Source organism: Mercenaria mercenaria, chromosome 14 (genome assembly GCF_021730395.1).
Source record: "Mercenaria mercenaria strain notata chromosome 14, MADL_Memer_1, whole genome shotgun sequence".
Classification (NCBI taxonomy): domain Eukaryota; kingdom Metazoa; phylum Mollusca; class Bivalvia; order Venerida; family Veneridae; genus Mercenaria; species Mercenaria mercenaria.
In genome coordinates, this window is record NC_069374.1 from 19,668,104 (window position 1) to 19,680,871 (window position 12,768).

The window sequence follows — 12,768 nt, forward strand, 5'->3', positions numbered from 1 at the left end:
CTGTCACAGTGATAAACTGTGTGCATTATAAAAAGTTAAAATTAAAAATTTGTTTTTCACATTTATGGTGTATGTGTTTTAGAGCTTTTCTTAGCAAGAACTGTCCGTATAATAGCTAATGCTCAACTGTTCGAATCATTGTCCCAGAAACAGGAATATTACCCTTAATGTTGAAATATCTAAAGAGTTTCAAGCCAGTTTCTACACTAGTTTTAGAGATAGTAACTTGCATGCAAAACCAGGATTTTCTAAGTCAAAAGGGGGCATAGTTTGATAAAAATGCATATCAGAGTTATGGAATTTAATTGTATCACCCAGTTTTATAACCCTCAAATCACGTGTCAGGTTTCAAATCAATACCTACATTAGTTTTGGAGATAGGAACTTGCACGCCATGATTTTCTAAGTCCAAAATGGGGCATAATTTGGTCAAAATGCATGTCTGAGTTATGAGACTTGATGCTATCATCTAGTTTTATGACCCTGAAGTCTCACGTGAGGTTTCGATTCAATATCTATATTAGTTTCGGAGATGGGTATTTGTACGAAAAACTTAAAGCAGGATTTTCTAAGTCCAAAAGGGGGCCAAAATTGGCCAAAATACATGTAACTATATGTACGAGAAAAAATGTTTCAAAGCTATATTCCTTTGAATGAGGGCTATATGTACTTGCATGCAAAACTCTAACCAGTGTGTGACAATGACGCCGATATAATGGTTATACATTGTAGTTTTTTTAGAAAGTGTTGAATTATTTTTGTTGAGGTGGGTACGGGGGTCCTCGCCCGTAAAATTGTGCAATTTATGCATGCTAAATCCTGAAAACTTGGAAAAAGTGTATTTTAGGGAGATATCTTTATTAGGGTGCTAGATCCTTTTAGGAAGTATTAGTCCAAATGGTTCTAAATATTTCAACAGCAAAATGCTGAAATCCAGTGAGATTTTAGGATATAATTATCATAGTTTTATAAATAAGAAGGAAATATATACATATATCATGCCATTTGCGTATGAGTATGCTTTAAGCAGTTGTGCATGCTTCAAAGTTTGTGACTGAACTGCTGCATGAAATCAAATTCAAAATGCATATTATCTGATGTTTAGCTAAAAGATGAAATGGTTACATAAAATGTGTACACATTTTTAAGCTGTTTCGTTTTGGACAGAAGGATAAATGTATGGAACAGTATTAGGGTAAAAAATGCACCTTGCTTTGTTGCGTTCCCATGTCTCTATCTGACAAGTTGAAATTATGCTTTTACCATTCGGAAAAAAAACATTTTGCAATCTTACATGTCAATGCCTTTGTTTGGTATTTAGTTTGGTCTTAACGTGCTTGCTTCTTTTTTCTAAGATTTCCTGTTGCTTCTGGACATGTTGTAATCTGATATACTATATTCATAAAACTGACTGGTGTTTATTTGCATCGTGCCTTCTTGGGAACCGCAATGGTGTTATTTATTGATGAAGATAATATAAAAGTGGTTATTTTAATGCATGATTGTAAGGAGCTTTGATCACGCCCGGTAATCTCCAGAATCATAACCAGTCGATTATGTCTAAAGATGTTTTTGTTGTGATTACCGGTTATCATGAATCTAGTATAAAATCGTTGACACAGGTAAGCACATCTTACGTATTTTTCTAAAATAACTGCAAATTGCTAGTCGATGCAGGATGGAACAACGTTTACAGATATAAAAGACATTACTATTTGCTTCCTGTTAACTTTAGAAGTTGTACACGTGATGACATTTTAGTGGTTGTGTGCACCGTCATCGCGTTCTTCTGGTGTTTTCTTGGCAAATAAACGGAGTAAATCGATAAACAACGCACAAACATTTCAGTTTATCTCCACAAAAAAATTATAATTATTAGAGTGTAGTATACGACAGAAGGACTGCAGTTTATTCGTTGTTATGATTCGATTGGTGATTTTATGATTCTTCGGAGAGGGTTATTATTCTTTTGTAGCATAATACTATAATTGTCGTAGGAATAGGAATTCAAAGAAATGAAATAACGCCACGGATTTGCAGATTTCCAGCGTATATCATGTCTTTACACACATATACTTCTACAGATATGGCACGCGAATTGCACAATAAATCCAACAACCTATGTTCTCAGGTGAGAACCTAGGTTCTCACCAAAAACCTAGGTTCTCACTCCAGATCACAAGTTTTTCAGAGAACCTAGGTTCTAACTTGAAAAATGTGAACACATGTTCTGGGCCGAGAACTTACGTTTTCGTTTCAGAACACAAGTTTTTTTCTTTCCAGAAAGCAAATCAATCCAGCTTAGGATTCTAGGTTTTTATTGGATAATAAATTCCCGGCTCACGGGTTTTCGTTGGCTAATCATTATTTTGTTATTACACTACAATACAGTCGGCATTTTCAGTCACACAAAGCATTGTATACCTGTTATCAGAATATAGATTAAATATGTTTTTAGAGCCAGCTGTGTCTGAAGCAGGGCAGTTTCTGGTTTCGGTTCGAAACATGTTGTCGGATTTGGCAAGAAAAGCTGAAACAGCATTCTAAGAATTCAAGTAACGGTTGGCAATTCTTGAATTGTACCGAACGACTCTAGACTTGTGCAAGGGATATTTAAGTTTTAACTTTTAAAGTTGGGAGGAAACAAAATTTTAGAAGTATTCGCTGATAAAAGCCGGGATGACAGAATAAAAGAATAGGAAGAATAAAATATTGAACTTGACCACATATTACTATTGGATAAAAATAAAACGAAAAGAAACTTAGATAATTCACATGTATATTTAGGATACTGTACTCAAATTTATAGAACTGGAATCTGCTGGGCAATTTAAGATGTATCAATGATAAAAATCAGTTAGGCTTTAGTAATTTGTTTGACAATTTTAATACAAACATGTATGAGTATTAGATCTAGCTATTTTCCGTCCGTACAAAGAATAAAAGATCAGTATGTGAAAGAATGGCAAACGACAATAAATGCAACACCTAACTCAAGTATGTTAATTTCAAGAATACTTTTGAATTGTAATATCAAAACGATTGTTTAAGAAAATTATAGTTTTTTTAGTGATGAAAGAATTCCGGATGACACTTGAAATCCGGATTTGAAGAGTCCAATTAACGTTAAGCATTAAGATCGATATAAATCCGTTGCATTTTCGTGTATGGGAGTTGGGTGGGGGAAGTTTGGTCGAGAATACCAAATGCACGACTGGAAGTTTGGAATCCGGAAATACATTGGTAACTATGGTTTTTTCGGAACATTAGCGAATATTATGTCCCAACGATCGACGATATTTAGTCGAAAACGCGGTTAAAATTTTGAAAAATCGGCACCAAATTCATGACAAAATGTTCCACAGGGATAAGAATTTTTATGTTGACTCAAAGCTTCAAGATCGATCTAAATCCAAGGAGAATTTTATCAGCGTGGACTGTAGATATCTGACGAGTTTGCTCATCTCTAGGTGCCAATTATGTACATTTGTAACATCTACTTGTAGTTCATAAAAGGAGTTGCTATAACTACTGCCTACTTTAGATATATTTTACTGATATATTCTTTTCCATCAAACCTTGAAGCCAAACAAAATCTATTTATGTTTATAGTAAAATATGGCTAAGATTTATTTTCAGCATTTGCCCGTATTCATATTTAACACTTGGATAAAACTTCCACCGTTTTTATCAGTATGTGTATTCTTTTTAGATTTGAATAACGTCATTTTCGACTTTAGCTTGAAACATAACCCGGTGATATGAATTAACTGGAGTATGAAATATGAAAGATCGGCGCCGTTTCCAAATTCCAAATAGCGCAAAAGTGTAGAACCCGGGTCCCCCGAAACCTGACCGCCCAGAGTCTGTTTTTTAGACAGCACTATCAAAAAAAGTAGTAGTAGTAATAATAATAATGATAATAAACGGGAGGGTAGTGATAACAATGAATTTGCGTTTTAACAAATAACATGCTTACTTCATTTTTTTTTATTTTAATCATATTTGATTGCTCTTTGTTCATACATGAACTAATACATACATATCCTTTTAGCACAGGAAAAACAACTGGGTCAGGCTACAAGTTATTTCAACATAGGCATATACAGCTATTCCCACAATGCTAACTTAACTTTCATCTTTTTAAATGAACATTTTAAACCATGGTTAACAAATATGTGCAATTCAGATTTTAAAATAATTCCAACTATAAATACAACTGTCCCGCAGAAAATAGCATTTTGTCTAATTCATCCAGTCAAAAATTACCCCACCCTGTTGGACGGAATGGCACACTGGTTGGAGCGTTCGCCCGCCAATCGAGCGATCATAGGTTTGGTGTCCGGTACTTTATCCCTGACCCATATATTTCAATGGAACAATTGTGAGTTATTGTGAAAAGGATTTACAGTGATTGCGTGCTTGTTAAAAAAATAAATGTTGACGAAAACGGGTGTAAAATCCCAATCCAAACAATAATTATTCCCGGTTAATTCTGACTTTTACATTGGTCGAAATATGCACAGTCAGAACGACATGAAGTGAATGTCAGACGTTAAAAGTGTGCGGACAATAAATAAACAAATTATTACTCTTATGCATTTTATTTCAACAACCTTCCAATTATGTCACGGCGGTCTGCTTACACAACCTTTCTATATAGTTTCTAACCAGTAGGCACTCTCCGCAAGAAATTGACAACTTTCCAATTTCGTGGAGCGCTGTAGCTAGTCGGGCTCGAACTGACATCTCCGGATTCCGGGGAAAATTGTATTTAAATTTTGATGAAACAGTTGAAATGGGCTTAATAAACCAAATACTGCTTAGACTTCCCAATTTTCATAGCACCGTAGCTTGAAAATAAACCCGGTAGTCAAGGAATTTTATATCTTATATTATTCAAACGAACGTTTTCAGATTAAAAAAATCTATGGAGGAGAGAACGAGCAGTAAAAAGTATTTCTTTTTCATTACGCTTTTTTAGTTCTTGATGGATTTTCATCAAACTTTGTATGTTGCATTTTAATAAGATCCTTGTTTCAAAAGTGGGTGCTTGGCCAATTTTCGGGGCCGTTATAGCTTCAACTAGAAATAAATTTATCCTGATGGATCTTCCCTTTTAAGGGCTGCTAGACCTAACATTGAAACAGCTTTAAACGACTTCTTCTCATGATACGCTTCATGGATCTTCAGCAAACTTGGCATGTAACATTATTAAAAGGTTATCTCCTAATTTTATTAATTTAAAAATAGTGGCATTCGGTCCCTTTTACGGGCAGCAAGAGATAAAAATATAAATATCTTTAAATGACTTCTTTTCATTAATCGCTTGATGCCGGATTTTCATCAAATTTGGATTGTAGTATCTTAATAAAGTCCTCTTTGTTTAAATGAGGCACTTGGCCACTTTAGGGGTCTTCAAAGTGATGTGTAGGATTGTCATAAAATTTGTACAACTAAACCAATATTGTGCTTTAAAATATCACAGGGGAGCTTCAAAAACATTACATCATATTTAAGGTGAAGTGTATTTATAAACACAATTACGCGTTAATTATAACCAAAGAACTGTTGTTTTTACTATTCTATAGTTATCTTTGAACTTGTAGACAACATTACCGCAAGTCCGACAAACGCGATATATCTTAAATAAAATAAAGTTAAATATAACATTTTTTTGTAAATAATAAAACTTCAACATATTATTTTTTTTATTTCATCGACAGCAGTTCATCATGACATGTAGATTTTTCACTTTTCTTCAAAGATTGACAACCGTTTTAAAACTGTGTGACATTTCAGTATTTTTATGCAACTAGTTGACAATAATCTAGTATTTATATAAACTATATATTTGAATATGTGCTTATGTGTGTATGTTGGTGTTTATTTCCCTTCGTGATGTGTCTTTATTACACTTTCGGACAAATAATAAAACTTCCACCATTCAGTAAATCGATACTTAATCAGCTAATCAAAACTCCGTCTCTCATAAAATTAGCCAAATGAAACCAGGGCACCGAATATGCGTCACGCCCTATCAGCCAATAAAAACTTATGCGCTCGGTTTAATTACAACAGCACCAGAACGTCGGTTACTCAAAAACTTATGATCTGAGGCTGAAATTAAAAACCTATGATCCTGACTAAAAACACAAGTTTTGGCCATTTGCACAAATATTCTGAGAACCTAGGTTCCCTGAAAAAATTGTGATCTGAAGTGAGAACCTAGGTTCATACTTGAGAACATAGGTTATTGGATTAATTGTGCAATTCGCGTGCCATACTGGTCCATGCATCCGTAGGTACAAACACACGTGCGCACGCACAAAACTGTATAATGACATAAAAGTATAGAGGTATCTGATTCCGTACACAGTGACAGTAGCATCAATTTGATTTTAAATGACATTTGATTCACGAATCTAATTGGAAAACAGTTTATCATGAAATCTGTTCACTTCGCTGCTTGCAGGTCTCTGTCTGTAATATATCATTTATATATTTTTCAAAAAATCCCTTTACGATTATGACGACTTTGTCCTCACAAGGCACTGCTATTTCTATTTCAGGCATTCATTCATCACATTTAAGACAAATGAGCCAGAGTAGACGATCCTTGTGTTATATCTGTCGCTATTTTTTCACTTTAAAGCATAAACACGCAGTCAAAGATGGACCTAAGAACACATTGGCGAGGAACTAAACAATGGACACAAAGGAACGTCCAACACAGAGGTTCCACTCCTGGAATTCGAAGACGAATTCTAAAATGGAGAGGGTGAATGTATTAAGGTAGTCTAAGAGTATATTCCCTTGCTATGGAGCTAGCTTTTCTAGCGACGTGATAGTGTCCGCTTTACGTTTGAAAGGCCCAAGGTTCGATTCCCCGTCTGAGCTAAAATATTTTCAGTTCGTTACATTTAGACATGGTATAAGGTTGTAACTTGTATATATCCGTGTTTTCCTGAACGAAGAGTTAAGACTTCCTACGGCAGTTATATGCTACGAAGAATCAAATCCCCCCTAAGAAGAATCATGACATCATCAACCGATTCATAACACCGAATAGATTTTGATTTCGGCATTTCTGTCATAAACTACGCTCCCATAACTTAGTGTAAGGATAAATTGAAATGGTTGTGTAGCATTAATTGATTATTCGACAAGGAAATTATATGTGTTCAAAACACCTGAAGAACGCGATATCGGTGGTACAGAACCACTAAAATGCCGTCATGTGTACTGTCGCTGTCCTGTCACGTCCTAAATTATTTTGCATATTTCTGTTAGAAATCCCCAATGAAATCAGTCGGGAACGTTTTCTGGTGCATGTACAATGTATTCGCAATGATTACATCTCTGATAATGAATAACCATAAGATTGCCTCGCTGACAATTTTTAAATGTTTATTTTGTGTTTTGTTTCTGCAATTTAGTGCCATCGGCTGAAACCGGTGTTGGGGTTGGTATCTCTTTGCACCTGTTCACATCACATTTCCGAAGATTTAAGTTTCTTATTTAAAATAATGAGTTATATTCAACTTATTTTAATTTTTTACATGAATATTAATGTTTAATTTATTGGAACAAGTAAGTCTGACCAGTATTTTATGCCTGTTTGGATTTTTGATGTCTTCGTTTTCCTTACAGTAAAATACAGATACGGGTGAGGCTTAGAGGGATGACAACTATAAAATATCATCACTATAAACAAGATGAGTAAGGCTACTTATTTACAAGTGGATGACTTTCCAATATGATCTTGGACATTTCGAGAAATGAGAGTATACTTTTAGCTGTTATAATTCAGTTAATTTCAAATGTTAACAAACGTTATTGATCCCGCCAAACGCATTTCTTATACTATGTCAACTGAACTCGGACCTGGAGCATTAAGCCGCCTACTGAGTAAACACAAATATTCATTTAAGGATTGGGAGTATGGGAGTGTTTACGTAGGGGTGGGGGTGGGGAGTTGGGAGACGGGATCCAGGCCCGATCCAGGGCTAGGCAATGGTGACCCGTACCCTCCTTCCCATTCCCGCTCCCTCTCCCATTCGGCTGAGAAGTGGTCTATATCAATCAAAGTTGCAGGGGGAAAATGAGTTTGCCAAAATGTTGATGTTTAATGAGTTTTAGGGAGAAACTGCATTATTTGAAAGAAAGACAGACTTTGAGAAGTTTTTTTTCATTTATATCATACTGTATATTTATAATGTTCTATCATTTTAAAGAGGATTTAAATTTGTTTCCTTTTATTTGTTTTCTATCTGTTTGTGATGTAAGAAATACGCAATTATGAAAATAAAGATGACTGCAACTTACTAGTATTTCCTTAAATATTTTGTTGCAAGCTCAAATCTAGCCTACATTGAGTCTTCCTTTCAAAGACAGCTTTAGAGGGATTGTTAAAGTAGCCTTACGCGAAGTTGAGTTTTTATAGTGTTCAGATGATTTTATAGTGTTTAAAGGTAAGTACAACCTTTTCAAAATTATTATATTTTCCAGTCATTTTTGGCAAGGAAATAAAAAAAGAAAACAAACAAAACAGAAATAAGAAAGAAACCGTAGATATGCACAGTGTAGTTGATAGACTAGCTACTAGACTGATAATAAAGAATTTGTCACAAATTTTCAACTTTTGTAATTTTTCTTTTATTCTATATACTAGTGACAAATGCCAGTCTTTTTTTAGAGATTTTCTGAGAGAACTGATTGTAATATTATCATATGATATTGGATATAGGACGGCTAAATTCACAATTTTAAAAATAAAAATTATAAAAATGATATATCATATTCTAGGAGCTAGTCTAAGTTGTTGACTACGGTGGTTTAGAGCAGGAATGAAGCAGAACGTTAGATTCCTGATACACATGCAAAGAGGGGGTTCTAATCCAAACGATATTGGAATTTGCCCGAGTCCTCTACAATCGCTTATTAAAGCGCGAGGACTGGTCAAGGAAGCAGGCACCAAGCGTAGTTAACAAAATGTTTGGAAAAAGTTTTAAACTGATCACTGTACATAACTTTGTCATCTGCTTAGTATTCGTTAGTTAACGCGCTGAAATTATCAAATTATTCACTTACTGAATGGCTTAGCGGTCAATAGTTTTGTCTACTGACCGACAAGCCATTCAATATATGTATTATTACATGACATAAGAAATAAATGTTATCGTTTTTCTCCTTAAAGTTTTGGCTTTAGCCCAGATAAAGTGATTTTGTGAAATATTGACCAGTCAATAGCACAAAAAATATTGACCGTCGATTTTATACGAAGTCATGTAATAATCCGTCTTATTTTTTCGAAGTGGTAGTATTGTGATGTAGCTATGGCAATTTATTTACAATGATGCCATACAAAAAACAAAAACAAAACAAAAAAAAAAAATGAATTTTACCAGATATGATTTTAGTCGTACATGTTTATGAATGATTTATAATTGAAGACGGTGAAGAAATATGTTGTTTTATTTGCTCCAGTTAACCTCACACCTACACAACAACTTCTGGCGGTGGAGTCCCTTCGGGATTCTCTGGCCCCAGTTTCAAAGAACAACTTATACTAGCAAAAGTTTCTAAGTAAATGTATAATCAAGCCTGACCCAAAACTGCCAGTCCACACCCCCCCCCCCCCCCCCGGCTCCTTCCCTGCGTTATACGCATGAATTTGAATTTGATGTAAGGGAGATAATGAAGTGATATAGTTACACATTTTGACAGCGAAATTATCATTCTTTATTCTGCCACAAGATCAGCAAAGTTCATTAAAGAATATAATTACTACACTTTAGGTATTGCTTTCAAAGTAACCAGTGATTGGTGAAGAACTTTTGCCTTTTTGCATATCTAAAAGATATCTGTATTAATGTTTGATGTATAAAAACATATTTTAGCTCGGCTATACCAACAGCAACATTTCTCGAGTAGTCACCATGAGTCGTACATAGAACGTATACGGTCACAATAACAAGCACAGGCTGATTTATCAGCTATACCGTGTGGACCTTGAAATGCTCAAAACTGCTACGTATTTCACATTGTTAAACCTGTAGAGGTCACATATTCTGCCCGATCGGTCCAAATGGTCCTAATTTATGTTTTTCTTTATAACATGTTGGACAAGCTTACAGCTGGTTATCAGAATTCAAAAAATAGGCTATTAAGCCAAATTACGGAAAAAGCTGTTAGCAAAGTCAGCTTATCTCATTGGCCGCCAGGTCAACAGTAAGTGACATTCACTATTCTTGTTAACAACTGACTTAAATGAGCAACTATTCTTCAAAACAAACTTACGCACTATACTAACTACAGATCTGTAGATGAAAAATGAATTGTAAATGAGTAGTTACTAAAGGTGGGTTGACTGTCTGTAAACATTTTATCTTACAAGATTTAGCTTAGCAAGAGGTTCCTTCTAGCGCATATGCAATATTCTGTCTTTTAAGAAAATGTGTTTTTAGCATTATCTTACAGATGCTTAATATGACAGTGATGAAAACTCTGTTACCGGTAGGTTACTTTATATGTATTCTAATATGTTGTCAGGTGTTTTACACGTTTTATTTAATGCAGTTCTATGCATAATTAGTCCTCCACAGATGGTGTCGTCACGTGATTAACACACGCGAGCGTAAGCATATCTGTACACACAAAAAATTCACATATGCATTTACGCAACAATAAATGAAAGGAGGTAATTGCAAACCTGTAGCCTACTTCAGCATTGCTAGAAATATCACGTGACCAGAGACTATTTCATTACGTGATTATTTGGTGGGAGTATATTTTTAAATCATGCATATCCATTACATAAATCTCTATTCTGCGTTATCAAATATTCAATGCGCGGATTAATACTCCATACGAGCTAATGTACCCTGTCGGCCTGATTTTTCAAAAAAAAGACTGATTTAATTAAGCATGAGCACACATTAGTCAAGAGTTTATTCGTAATGAATATGCATGAATCCAAGATGGCGGCACCCTACAGTTGATCGGATGCCTTTGACAGTACCCTTGTATCCATTACCTGCTCAGTCAAGTGTGAAGTGTCAGTCATGAGAAGAAACAATGCTCTTTTTAAGTGTGAAAATAGAATACTGTATGATAATATCGGTGAATATCATCTTGGTCAGGTCCATGAACTTTGATATTTACCTCATCACCAAACAATAACTGTTAAATATTCCATAGTAGGCCTTGAGCTGACAATAACCCCCGACACCCCCCCCCCCCCCCCCCCCCCCCCCCCCCCCCCCCCCCCTCTATGGATATTTCTACGCTATGATTTTCTTAAAGCATATAATATGAGCTATCATTCCAGAAATTCTGCCATCAGACAGTCGGGTTCTTTTTACGTTACAGCCTACTTTATACGTTACCATTAATAATTTCTAGAAAATACTGACTGGCACTACAGTTACCCATAAATGGTTTACTAACTACACAATATGTCAATATATAAAGACAGAATATACAGATTTATATCTTGAAGGTAAAATTGACACTTATAGGCAATGCTTTACGTTATCAAATGTACGTTACCAAAAATTGTGACGAAAATATAACTATGTGATTTTATATTTCATTTGAAGTGTCTATGTCAAATGTGTTAAAAAATGTGATTATAACAGATAAGAGCTTGACATAATTTTATCGATTGTGAAATATTTCTAATTATTACGAAAAAATAAGCAATAAAGTATAGTAAAGAAGGTAAAATGATATAATGTTGACAATATGAGTTTCAAATTTATAGTAATTATTTTTTTACAAAAGTCGAAAAAATATTTGGGATATGGTAAAATATTTTGTTTAAACAGATATGTAACATGTACAAATTCCATAAATATGTATTATATATTTTAAAACGTATAAATATATCACAAATTGTAAATCTGTGTAACGGAAATTACTAATTACATAAATTATATATAGTTTTCTTTAAACAAAATTAACAGAAAATCATTTTTCATGATCGTGAAATGAAACTGATTTCATTGATTGGAAAATGAAATGAATTGAAATAGAATGAAATAAATAAATAAATAAATAGAATGAAATAAATAAATAAATTACAAATGTGTGAAATGATTTGCAGAGAGTGAGTGCTCAGACTTGTTTCATATATATGGCACCTTGGAATTATTCAATCAGTGATAATGCTACAGTCCAGCATATGTTAAAAACGTCAGAAGATGCAAGTAATGAAGTTAGCCAGAAATATACTATAGTGACATGTGACTCGGCAGTTGCTAAGAAGGCATATTCTTTGGTTCTGCAGTCTAGAGGTGGACTTGGTAACATAATTGTTAGAATGGGTGTGTTTCACACAATCTGCTCCATATTTGGGCCTGTAGGAAAATTAACGAAGGACAATGGTCTTGTAGAACTTGCAATAGAATAAGTAATTTGTTCTAGTGGTTCACTTGATGAAGTATTACCAGGTAAATGCTACAATCATACCCTAAATGTACATAGAACTGTAATGGAAGTTCTTGAGCGTTTGCTTCTATGCAAATTTGAAGAGACAGAACCCCGCAAGGAAAGCATTTAAGAAGGCACTAGTATTACAGAAACGAACTGAAAGTTCATGCAAAGAAAAAGTGTTTAAAATAAAAAGAGAATTTCAACAGACGTGAACAGTTCAAATCAGAAAGGGTGAAAGTGGCAAAACTGCTCAATTTTGGTTAATGTAATTAGACATTATTCACATGATATTGTTGCTCATCAAAGCAATACAGATCTATTATGCTTTTG

At 34.4% G+C, this 12,768-nt stretch overlaps 1 protein-coding gene across 5 annotated transcripts in view; it reads left to right on the forward strand.

Annotated features, from left to right (window-relative positions):
• The window catches only part of LOC123526502 (probable serine/threonine-protein kinase DDB_G0278509), a 68,948-nt gene that overhangs the window by 45,285 nt on the left and 10,895 nt on the right, over positions 1-12,768 (forward strand). For 2 of the 5 annotated variants that reach the window (XM_045305675.2, XM_045305676.2), the window contains exon 1: positions 8,371-8,474. The exons of the other annotated variants lie outside the window; for them this stretch is intronic. The gene's annotated coding sequence lies outside the window, so the exon portion shown is untranslated. Of the gene's footprint in view, positions 1-8,370; positions 8,475-12,768 lie in introns of those variants that run through there. 5 annotated transcript variants of the gene reach the window in all.